The sequence below is a fragment of the Mus pahari genome, chromosome 18 (assembly GCF_900095145.1).
Source record: "Mus pahari chromosome 18, PAHARI_EIJ_v1.1, whole genome shotgun sequence".
Classification (NCBI taxonomy): domain Eukaryota; kingdom Metazoa; phylum Chordata; class Mammalia; order Rodentia; family Muridae; genus Mus; species Mus pahari.
In genome coordinates this window covers 8,845,893-8,857,859 of record NC_034607.1, presented here as the reverse complement: position 1 = coordinate 8,857,859, position 11,967 = coordinate 8,845,893, and the positions used below count along the sequence as shown (strand labels likewise).

General features: G+C 36.9%; 1 pseudogene; it reads right to left on the bottom strand.

Annotated features, from left to right (window-relative positions):
- Positions 1-1,909: 1,909 nt before the first annotated feature.
- The window catches only part of LOC110336036, a 29,443-nt pseudogene continuing 19,385 nt past the window's right edge, over positions 1,910-11,967 (bottom strand).

The window sequence follows — 11,967 nt, the reverse complement described above, 5'->3', positions numbered from 1 at the left end:
CATCTCTTCTGAGGCAAACTAATAAAATAGTCTCTCTGCAAGTTTGAGATTAATGCGTTGATAAAAAAAATATTATGACTGTGGAATAAAGGAACACTGTGGTACTGGTAATATCAAAGTTGGCCAATAAGAATGGATTTAGAGCTGGAAAGATGGATCAGTGGTTAGAATCATTAAATGACCCCATTTCAGTTGCCAACACCAACACAGTAGTTGTTCATTATCTGTAACTCCAGTTCCCAAGGATCTTTCACCATTCTCTGGTCTATGCAGACATCATTGGCACATGGTGCCTAGACAAGCACTCTGAATCACACAGATACACATTAAGTAAAAACAGATAAATACATCTCAAAGGTGGGTTTATATTTGTCTATAATTGAGAAAAGCTAGAGAAATGTTTCTGTAGTGATAACATCTTCTTGAGCTAGGTGTGCAATTTCTATACTTAAGTTTGATCCAATATTCTACTTCCTCATGAACATAGCACTCTGGTGTGGACTATGGTGCCAGTTTTGAAAATCTAAGTTTAATATCTCAGTCATAAATTTCTCCTCTGGCTCTTTCTCAGTGCTCAGCAATATGACACATATATAAGGCTGCTAAGATCCACCCTGCATCCCCCAAAGAAGTTGTATTTAAATTTTTATGACATTCTAGTATCTACCCCCCCAAAAGAAGTAGTCATTAAATTTTTAATGAGATCATTTTTCTTAGCGTGAGGGAAGGGGTGTGCATTTGGAGGTCAGAGGATAATTTATGGGAATCAGTTCTCTCTATTCACTATGTAGACTTCAGAACCCGAGCTCAGGCCATCAGAACTTGACAGCAGAAGACTTTACCCACTTAACCATCTACTGACACACAAAAGTAGTCTTATAATTTGTTGACACACAGATTGAGCCACTCCAGTGTGCCCTGGATTATGGTGTAAATCCAGGGTTACAGAATTTATGCTTTTGTGGAGCTGGTAGTTAATAAAAGAAATCTGAAGTACAGTTAATTAGAAATTGTTTTTATAAGTTAAAATGTTGGATCTTCGTGGATTTTTCAATGGGACTGGAGAGATGTCTCAGAGGATAAGAGCTTTGGCTGTTCTTCCAGAGGGCCTGAGTTTAATACCCAGCAACTGTGTCCATCTATATAATGAGATCTGGTGCCCTCTTCTGGCCTTCAGGCATACATGCTGGCAGAAAAAAATGTATGCATAACAAACCTTTAAAGTATTTTGCAATTTGTCAAATTACCTAATAGTCTTTATAACTTGAAAAAAATCAAATATGATGACTTGCATTGTATATGAACAACAACCTGTCAAGACATCGGATTATTTAGTTTGTTACACCTGCAGCAAGTGAAAAGGCCAGATAAAACATTCTTCTTTTTTTTTCTCTCTCTCTTTTTATCTCATCTGTGTTTACCTTTTAAAGCAGAATTTGATTGGGCACTGTTATTTCACAAGCCTTGCTGAGTTACAAGACCTAGGAAACTTAGGGTTTTGTTCTCAGGACTTTGGAAAACAAGCCACTTGGGGAATTTCTATCAAGTTGTTTTAACTTGTGTTTACTTCTAAGACTCATACATGCAGAATTAACTACAGGGAATGAAAATTTTAAGATGTAATTTAAGCCATCTTAATTTGGTCTACTAAGGAATCCAGCTCAGCAGCTAAACACTTCAGACCACAAAGTTAACATTAACAGTAGGTTACATTACGTCTTACAACAAATGTTCTATCAACCTCTTGAGTTAAACCTATAGTATCACAGTATCACATGCAGAAATTTTATCTTCCCCTTAGTTTTCATGCCACACAGATGTTTTAAATGTTAACAAAAATAAACAAAAACCATGGAAAATATATTACCAGAAGGAATGAAGGTAAGCAAACCCATAGTTCCGGTGGAGCTTAGTCTACTTCTTCCATGCGTGATGTCGTCATCTCCTTCCAGGGGAGGCACTTCTTCAGTTACAGCAGCACTGGTATCATCCACAGTAGGATCATCCTCATCAATACCTAGACCAAGCTTGATCATTCTGTAGATCCTGTTAGCATGGGTCTGGGGATCTTCCAGACTGAAGCCGGAAGACAGGAGTGNAGTTTCATACAGCAAGATGACCAGATCCTTCACGGATTTGTCANTCTTGTCAGCCTCTGCCTTTTGTCTTAAGGTTTCAATAACGGAGTGATCAGGATTTATCTCCAGGTGTTTCTTTGCTGCCATGTAACCCATTGTTGAGTTGTCTCTGAGGGCTTGAGCTTTCATGATTCTCTCCATGTTTGCTGTCCACCCATACGTGCTTGTGACAATACAGCATGGGGATGTCACCAATCGGTTTTACGCAACCACCTTTTCAACCTTCTTCTCCAAAATATCTTTCATAATTTTGCAGAGGTTCTCAAATTTTGTCTTTATCTCTTCCTGTTTCTTCTTTTCCTCTTCATCTTCTGGAAGTTCCAGTCCTTCTTTGGTAACAGACACCAAGGTCTTGCCCTCAAATTCCTTCAGCTGTTGCACACAATACTCATCAATGGGCTCAATCATATAAATTACTTCTAAGCCATGCTTTTGGAGAAGTTCCACAAAGGCTGAGTTAGCAACATTCTTACTTTGGTTATAAAACTAAATCTGCAATGAAAGTACAGGCAAAAATATCTCTGACAGAAACAACACACAATTGCCAAATACAGTGAACACGTTAAAAGTAAAATTAATCATTAGGCACAAAGGTTGAGAAAATTATTTTCTTTTTTTAAGTGAAAGTATGGTTACCTAAATTTGAAAGTCCTTTGTAGCAATCTGTTTACTTTTATTGAAATGGATAATTAAATTTTTAATATCATTTTTAAATTGGTTAGTAATGTGACAAATCTATACCAATTTTACTCTTTTCTTTATGTTTTTTATTGGATATTTTCTTCATTTACATTCAAATGTCATCCCCTTTCACGGTTTCTCCCTCCCCGGGAACTCCCTATTCCATACCTTTCCCCCCTGTTTTTATAAGGGTGTTTTCCCACCCACCCACTCCCGCCTCCCTGCCCTGGCATTCCCCTACACTGTGGAATTAAGCGTGCATAGGACCAAGGGCCTCTCCTCCCACTGATGTCTTACAAAGCCATCCTCTGCTACGTATGCTGTTGGAGCAAAGGGTCCCTCCATATGAACTCTGGTTGGTGGTTTAGTCCCTGGGAGCTCTGCGGGTACTGGTTGGTTCATATTGTCATTCCTCTTATGGGACTACAAATCCCTTCAGCTCCTTCAGTCCTTTCTCTAACTCCTCCATTGAAGAACACGTGCTCAAGCATCCACCTCTGTATGTGTCAGGCTCTGCCAGAGCCTCTCAGGAGACAGCTATATCAGGTTCCTGTCAGCAAGCACTTGTTAGCAACCACAGTAGTGTTTGGTTTTGGTAACTATATATGGGATGGATTCCCAGGTAGGGTAGTCTGTAGATGGTCTTTCCTTCAGTCTCTGCTCCACAATTTTTCTCTGTATCTCCTCCTGTGGTTATTTTGTTCCCCCTTCTAAGAAGGGTGGAAGTATCCACACTTTGGTCTTATTTCTTCCTGAATTCTATTCCCCATTTTTTATTAGATATTTTCTTTATTTACATTTCAAATGTTATCCCCTTTTCTGATTTCCCCTCCAGAAACCCACTATCCCGTCCCCGCTCCCCCTGTTCACCAACCCACCCATTCTCACTCTTAGGCATCTTTGTTTCTAATTTTTCTTTAAATGAGAAACACGATCTTGAAGTAGGAAGACACTGAGTATTTGAACATGAGTTCAATCTTCACATATTAAAATACAGACAAACTGCATTGTGTGGAAGAAAATGAAGATACTGCATAGCATAGCAGATGTCTCTGTGACAGTTGTTAATCCCCAGTGTGGCTCTTAGTTTTATGGGGAAATCAAAGACAAATCAATGGTTTTCCTTGTTTAGTATTTTTGATCTTCAAAGGCCCTTTGAATTGTGTACTATGCAATAGATTATTCTCTTGCACATTTAAATCTTTGTTCTGTCAATCACTTTTTTCCATGAACATACAAACCCATCTTAGTAAAACACAGTCAACGAAATAAAAATATGAAAAGAAAAACTGTAATAGAAATCAAAGCATCGGAGCCTGGCTTTTGAAGAAGCTCCTAAAACAGAGAATTACCTGGAAGGATTGTTCAACAAGATAAAAAAAAAAGTTGAAATAAACCCCTAAAAGTTATGGGTTAAAAATGGAGATCTTTTATCTTCTAATGGGAGAAAGAAGGGCATGGGACTGTGTTTGAATTTGATGGTAAAATTAGTGTTACATATATTCTTAAGGAAAAAGAAATTTTTAAAGGCATAACTTGCCAGGCACTTGAATGGTTTTGCAAAATAAAGTTTAGAAACTCTCCAAATTTAATATTTGAAGATATATCTTTGATAATCAAAGTCATATAGAAGTATCATATGTGCTCTGGTCACCCTGTGTACTGTTCTTCAGTTCTGTGTGCTTATTTCTTAACCAGAACCATTTATGAAGAGAATGAAATGTTTTGGAAGCAAATGTTCTAGGCTTGCTGCAAGACAAAAGAACTCGGGCTTTACAGATCAGTATCAAAGCTCAGATCTTGCCAGCTTGTTTCCTACCTATCCATGTTTAAGAGAACTTGAAACTAAAAAGTAGAGCACTGTGCTCTGGGCTTACTGCTGCATTTTTCTTTGCTGTTCTGCAACCATCCATAAAATCCTTGTCGGAAGCAGCCAGCTCTACCTTTGTATGGAGCACCACAAGCCTACATCTAGTCCACTCTGAACAGGATCAGAGGGATCTCTTGCAAGTGGACACATAAAAAAGACCATCTGGGTTCTGAGCTACCATTCTATTTCATGCTCAGTTATTTCTCTGGGTGAGTCCTATCCAAAATGTACCTATGATGAATCCATGACAACAAATACACAACATGAGATGGAAGAGTGATTTGATTTACTGAAAGTAAGTCATGGAAGAGTTGCTGTGCTGGACCAATGCACTAGAGAGTATCACTGACTCTGGGAAACCTATCGCTTTTAATTGGAAAAATTTAATAAGAGAACAATCATTATCTCCAAGTTCATACAGTAGTTGGAGGAGAAAGTAGGAGGAACAAAAGAAATCCGTTTCTATGGTACTTCAATGTTTAAAGATTGTTTCAACGACTCATCTGTGGAAGGAGTAGAGCACTCTTTACCCTTAAACTATGACCCCATGACCCAAATGCTTGCCCACAATACTTATATGCTGAATATTTCTAAGATATTTTAAACTACATTAATAAATATTTTATCAAAAACAGGTCTTTTTAAATAGAACTACCTCTGAAGAGCACAAAATACCCCAAATATAAGTCTAAAACATATATATAAATAATATTTATACATAAATAATATGCTCCAAAGATATGAAAATTTTTCCAAGAATGTAAATCATTCTTTTCTAGGTATGTAGATTTAATTAATTTTCTGTGTAATTTTTTTTTTATTTTGTAGACTATGAAACAAAAACTGCATCCCTGTTCCTTTCTAACCTAGCATAGAATACACACCAATGGAATCATCTATGAGATTTTTTTTTTGAACTGGAGAATAAAAAGGTGATGTGTCCTTGACACCCTGTCCTGGCTTGAGCACTACAGGACTAAAAAATAAAATTAGAAGGCATTGAGAAAGGAAGTATGACTCTGAACTATAGTTAAATTTTGGCTGGGCTACACTAGTTTGGTAACATAGGACATATTGAAAGTAACAGAGTTCTGGAAATCAAACTCAGTTGTCCATTATTAACACAGTGAGTCACAGCCCAATTGTGGCACAAATTATCTCTAGGGAGAGAGCGAAAATAGAGTGCACAATCAGAATTCCCTTTGGGTTCCTTGAAAAAGAAAACAGGAACATTGATACAGAGGATAGTAATTTCCAAAATGCTGCATTTGGGAATTGCAAAGGTGTTTAAAACTATTTCTGAGGAGAAAACTTTGGTCTATTGTTGAGGGGCAAAAATCAAGGTCACAAAATAAAAGCTTTAACCTGATCTTTATTAATATATAGTGAAATTAAATACAAAAAGACCTAAACAGTGCTCACAATAGCATGATTTCTTTTTAATTTTGTTTATCTTAAGTTTTCTGAAATTTGTGATAATGTACATATGGGTATAAGTTTTGAAACTGTTATGGTCATGGTTAGATAACTAATTATAGTTTGAGAGAGTATGGTAGTTTACACAGGAATTTGCTTTGACAGAATACTAAATATGCTATTCAGCATTTATTCTGTGTCGTCTTCAATGAACTCTGAGCTTATTGACAGCAGAGACCCAGACCACATACATACAACCATCATAGTAACTCTCTGTAATCATTTTCAACAATACACAAATGAAAAAATTAAACACACATATATTAAGATAATAACATCAGTCATCACAGGTCAGTGGGCAAAAGTGCTTGTCATGCAGGCCTGACAACCTGAGTTTGATTTCCAAAATCTACATAAAATTGTAAGGAGAGAACCAACCCCACAAAGCCATCCTCTGACCTCCACGCACATATACACACGAGGCATGTACACACACAGTAATAAAAACAAAATAAATACTTTTAAAAGATATTGAATAGCCTGGTTAATATCCTTCATTTAACATGTGATGGACCATATCCCTCTGACTTTAAATCAAAAATGGGGCCAAATGTTGATGTTGAAGAGAGAAAGGAGACAGGAAACGTGGTGTAGACAGAAAATGCTCTAATATAAATTTGAATCAAATAAGTGAGCCAAAATATACACAATCAATTATCTATAAAGTATGTATAGAACATACATCCATCTCGAGATGCATGACCTCACTACTTTATCTGCATGGCAGCTGAATTACTAGCAATTAAAAAAAAATATGTAGAAAATGCTTTTAAGCTAAAACCAGGCCATATCCAATTTGTGTCTTCTATAATATTTTATTAGACTTAATCCTCTGTCTTTTTTTAATGAAATCCCCGAGTGTTTTTTTTTTTTTTTTCAAGAGACAGTAACACAACTCTTCCTTTTGAAATGCTCTTTCATTTGGCAGCAGCATCCCAGGAGTACATGAATAAAATAACAATCAGAGGAGGCTTAGCAGCTGTGAAAGAATGGACAAATTGTGAGAGGCTCTTTGGAGCAATACATCAGCAAAAATCATGAATGCAAGTGTGGTCTTATAAATTTAATGCAGTGTTTTTTAGTAATTAAAAGTTATGTTATTAGTTATATCTCTAGAGCATAGTGCTGCTGGATTATTTTGATACTTTTAATTAAAGAGTATATATACCCATCGGTAAATGCTGGGTGTGGAAGTATTCTCAGAAAGTAGGCCAAGCTCACATTAGCTAAGTGTACACAGAGTCCTTAGTTTCTTCTCTTGGGCTAAAAAGGATTTACCAAGTCACTCAGAAATGTAGATCTGAGTAAGGGCACTCCAACACATTGCCATTTAAAACCAACTCTTGTCTAAATGCACAGCTCTAATCTCATAGATAAATGTGACATATAAAGTTTAATAGGGAAATCAAGAATCTCACCCATTGAGTGTTTTTCTGCCACATGACTAAAGAAATGTGCTGCATTCCATGAGCAGAACTGATGTTCCTGAAATCATGAATTATATTAGTAGTATAAGTATGCAGATAGTAATTCATGATTAAGATACCATTTTGTAATGGTATCTGTTAGAAAGGTGGTGGTGGCAGTGCTCAAATGCAGGGCCTTGTGTACACTGCTAAGTTTTCTTCTCTGAGGTATAGGATCATCATATAATGTTAGTAAGTAAAGATATTCCACTGTTAAACATATATCATTGAGTCTAATAATATAAATTTGCATAAAATAGTATAAGTTTTACCCTTTTCATATTTTAGTTAGTCTTTCAACCTTTATTTAGAACTTCAAGTTTATCTATCCCTCTACACAACACAAAACACATATGTCTGAGAGAATTTGACCATTACCAGATTCTAAAAGCTCTGGAGAAATGAGATGAACAAAGGTAATAGTCTCCTAAATCAATTTGGGAGATAGCAATTAGAGATAAACTGATATTCAGTATACTCTCCTAAGCTTAGAGTATAAATAAAGATTCATGGATAGCTCTTGATCACAAGAACTTCATTATGTTAGGGAAACATGGGCCCATAAATATACATTATAATACTTTGAGGCAGGTACACTGAAGGGGATATGCACATGGGTAAGACACTGAGGTGATCCTGAAGTTACCCTTATATGGAGGTCTGGGAAGCATGAGAATATGGTGAGAATAGAGTAATATATGGAAGATTTGCCAGGAAGAAGAGGCAATGTGAACAAAACCAGTGGACTAAAAATATGTGGTGAGAATTATGAAATGAATCTAAGTCATCAGGTTATAAATGATAAAGAGAAGAGTGAGGGGGAATAAGGCTACAAAGCTAGGCAGAGTATAGATATGGCTCCCAAGTAAGAGTTAACAAATGAGGTACAAACGGGCAAAGGGGGATAAAGTCTCAGGAAGGATTAAATGGGGTGAGGGATGGGAAGACTATTTAAATGAGGGAGTATAAGCAGGGATACATATACTAAAAACATTCAAAAAAAAGAAATATGGAAACCTTCTATTGTAGAAGCTGAGATGACTAAAATATATGCAAAAGTAAATTAAAAAGAAAAAGAACTATTTGGGGGGAAGAATAGGAAGTGTGTGTAGAAAGAAAGGGGAAGGCAATGGAGTCAAATATGAACACAGCATAATATATGGATGAAAGGTCACAATCAAATTCATTATTCAAATCAGTGACTCTATGGCGTCATTCTTATTCAAACCATCACTGTATATGCTAATTGATGATGATGGTGATGATGATGAAGACGATGATGATGATAACAAATCGGAGAAAGAATCCACAAAGAAAACAGAAGAGGATTAAACAAAGAACCATCAAGAAAGTTAATAGACAATGATGTTATAATTTTGTTTTGTTTTTTTAAAGTAGAAAAATATTTGTATTATTTTGTTTGAGAAGTCAAGAGGGGATCCATAGTAGAAAATGAAGTAGTGTCATCTGAGAAACCAATTATGGAAAGCTGTTCAATTAGAACTCTAATTAAGAAATCAGTAAATCCCTTAATAAAAATGGTTTCATTTGAACAGTAAGTGAAGAAGCTTAAATGCTGTGGGTTGTGGAGTAAACGAAAGATGAGAAGGATCCAGTGATGAGGAACTTTCAGAGACACTTGTGCCAGTGAAGAGAAGCTATTGGGTGTGCAGGATCGAGGCCAAGTGAAGTAGTAAGGGAGAAAGGAAAAAAAAAAAAAAAAAAAACTAAAACCTAGGGGAAAGAGGGGAGATGTTTAAAGGTCAGTGTTCAAAGGAAGGTATAAGGCATGAAAGCATACAAGATAGAAGAGCGGAAATGACAACCACACCTTCAAGCATGCAATTAAGGAGCCGTGAGGCTATTTCATCAAGATGGAAAATTTTGAAGTGAAGTAGACTGAGCCTTAATGTCTTAATTTCTTAATGAAGAGATGCCAGAAGCAAAAGGAGTAAGCTGATGTGGTAAGATGATGTTGACTTGTCAGAGCTACATACTCCTTGTAGAACGTGGTAATAGGGAAGCATTATAAATCTGGATTAACAGTTTCAATAGAACAGCTGGAAGACTAACCTGTCTACTCACAAAGATCCACTTCATCCTAAGGGTGTGAATACGCAGCTTCTCTTGCTTAGGAAAAGCATTAATCAAGTCATATGCAAGTGTTTGGCCTTCACAACTAATTCCTGGGTCACCTATGGTCATTGCCTGTATTAAACCTTGACACACTGTCAGTAAGTCTTATTATATAGAATGCCAGGTTTTCTGTTCTCAAGGGTACTGTTAAAAAGAACATCCTATTCTTGTTTAATTAACATTGATTTTCTTCAAGCTCGTTGTTACCCTCGGGTCTTAACTTTTTTTGTAATTCCTTGAAATGAGGAAAGTATTTCATTTGGTAAATCTTCTAAAAGGAACATCCCGATGCCTTTGATTAATTGAAGACTTTGCTACTTGCTTATATTTAATACAGGTTGTCATTGCATCAAAACAATTTTGTCTCAGTGTCTGAAAATCTTTGATGAGTGGTATTCAACCCAGAATGAGTACAAGGATACAATATTATTCACATCTGAGTATTTGCTAGTAGGTCTATGTGTTGAGCAATTATCGTGTGGCTCTTTACATGTAAAGAATGATTTCATTCCTAGGATAGCTCCAAGTAACTAGATATCTGTCCTTGCAGTCAGTGGATAATAAGCCCCAAGCTGCTGCTGTGTCTCCATGGAATATAGGTGGACATCAACAACCACAGTTTAAAATGACCCCTTACTGATCCAAATACTTTCCCCTGCATGCCCCACACTCTTTATCTGTAGCTTAGTTCTTTAAGTGCCAACTGCTTTGATCCAACTAAATTTCAGTTCATAATGATACTAAATTAGGCCTTGGGAGTGAAGGCAAACAAAGTCTGAAAATTGTTGAATTTAGATATCCCACAGCTGAGCAGCATTCACATATCCCCTACCTACCCTCAAAGTACATTTGGAATGAGAAGTTGAATCATTTGAGATTCTGTCCCACACCACTACAGCCAACACACAGCAGTGAGAGTCAAACATTGAATGGTAGTGCTAACAGGCTATTCCACACCACTATAGCATACAAGAGCAGGACATGGGGTGACCCAGTTCGCTAACGCAGTACAAATTTAAATTGCCAATGAACATGAGTGGCATTGGTGGATTTTGCCTCTGCAATGGTTAAAACTCTGAGACAAAAATGTTGTGGGTTCTGACACAAACCAGATAATATGTCTGCAGGACTTGAAGAATTTTGTTCCAAGCTATACAGTACCAAATTCTGTAACTGGGCAATCCCGTGCCCACTCTGATGGCAAAGAAAAATTATTTCCCCTTTTCATGGTTTCACATCTAAAGTACTTTGGATCACTTCCGGGATGTACACACACAAGATGGGGATTCAGCTGAGCCACTGTGGCTTCAGCCTAGGGTTATACCTGTCCATGAGCACAACCTGTGAGTCTTCCCCATGTTATCAGTGTTTCAGTCCCTCTGTCCCAAATGCTGACCTGTTATGCTATCCCAGGTCAGTCACTCTTGCTTATTAACCACCCACCAACTCCACCTCCCCCAGGCCCTGATTATCTCTATGGTCTTTAGCTGTTGATAGATGGTCCCTCTCTTTTACTTGCCCTATATTTCTCCCTCCAAGTCATGGAGACCTTCAAAGATTCTATAATAATTCAAAGATTCTATAGTAATTTAGCATTAGCTTGCCAGTTGTCTTCTCTCAAGAGTCAAAATGGGGGAGGAATTTTTTACTCCATAAATCTTGGCATATGCCCTTTCTTGGAGGCCTTCTTCTACCTAAGACAAGGCTATCAAGGCTGTAAAGAAAATGAAAATGTCTCTGGTGGTTCCAAGTTTTTGTGGAAAATGGAAAGCACGTGTCAAAATGCAAACACTCTGAAGAAGCTCAGATAGGGAAAAGCAAAATTGGTAATCCTTGTCAACAACTTCCCAACTTGAAGAAAATCTGAAATAGAATTCTATGCCTTGTTGGCCAAAACTGCTGTCCATCACTACAATGGCAATACTGTAGAATTGGGCACAGCATGAGTAAATAGTGCAGAGTATGCATATCATCGACTAAGGTGATTCTGATGTTATTAGAAACATGCCAGGATAGACTGGTGAAAATTATACCAGGAAAGTTTTTATTTTTTATTATTATTATTATTATTATTATTATTATTATTATTATTATTATTAGAGCCAGAGCTCTTTAAAAAGAAAATTGGAGTTGAGCGTGGTGGCACATGCCTTTAATCCCAACACTCGGGAGGCAGAGGCAGGTGGATTTCTGAGTTTGA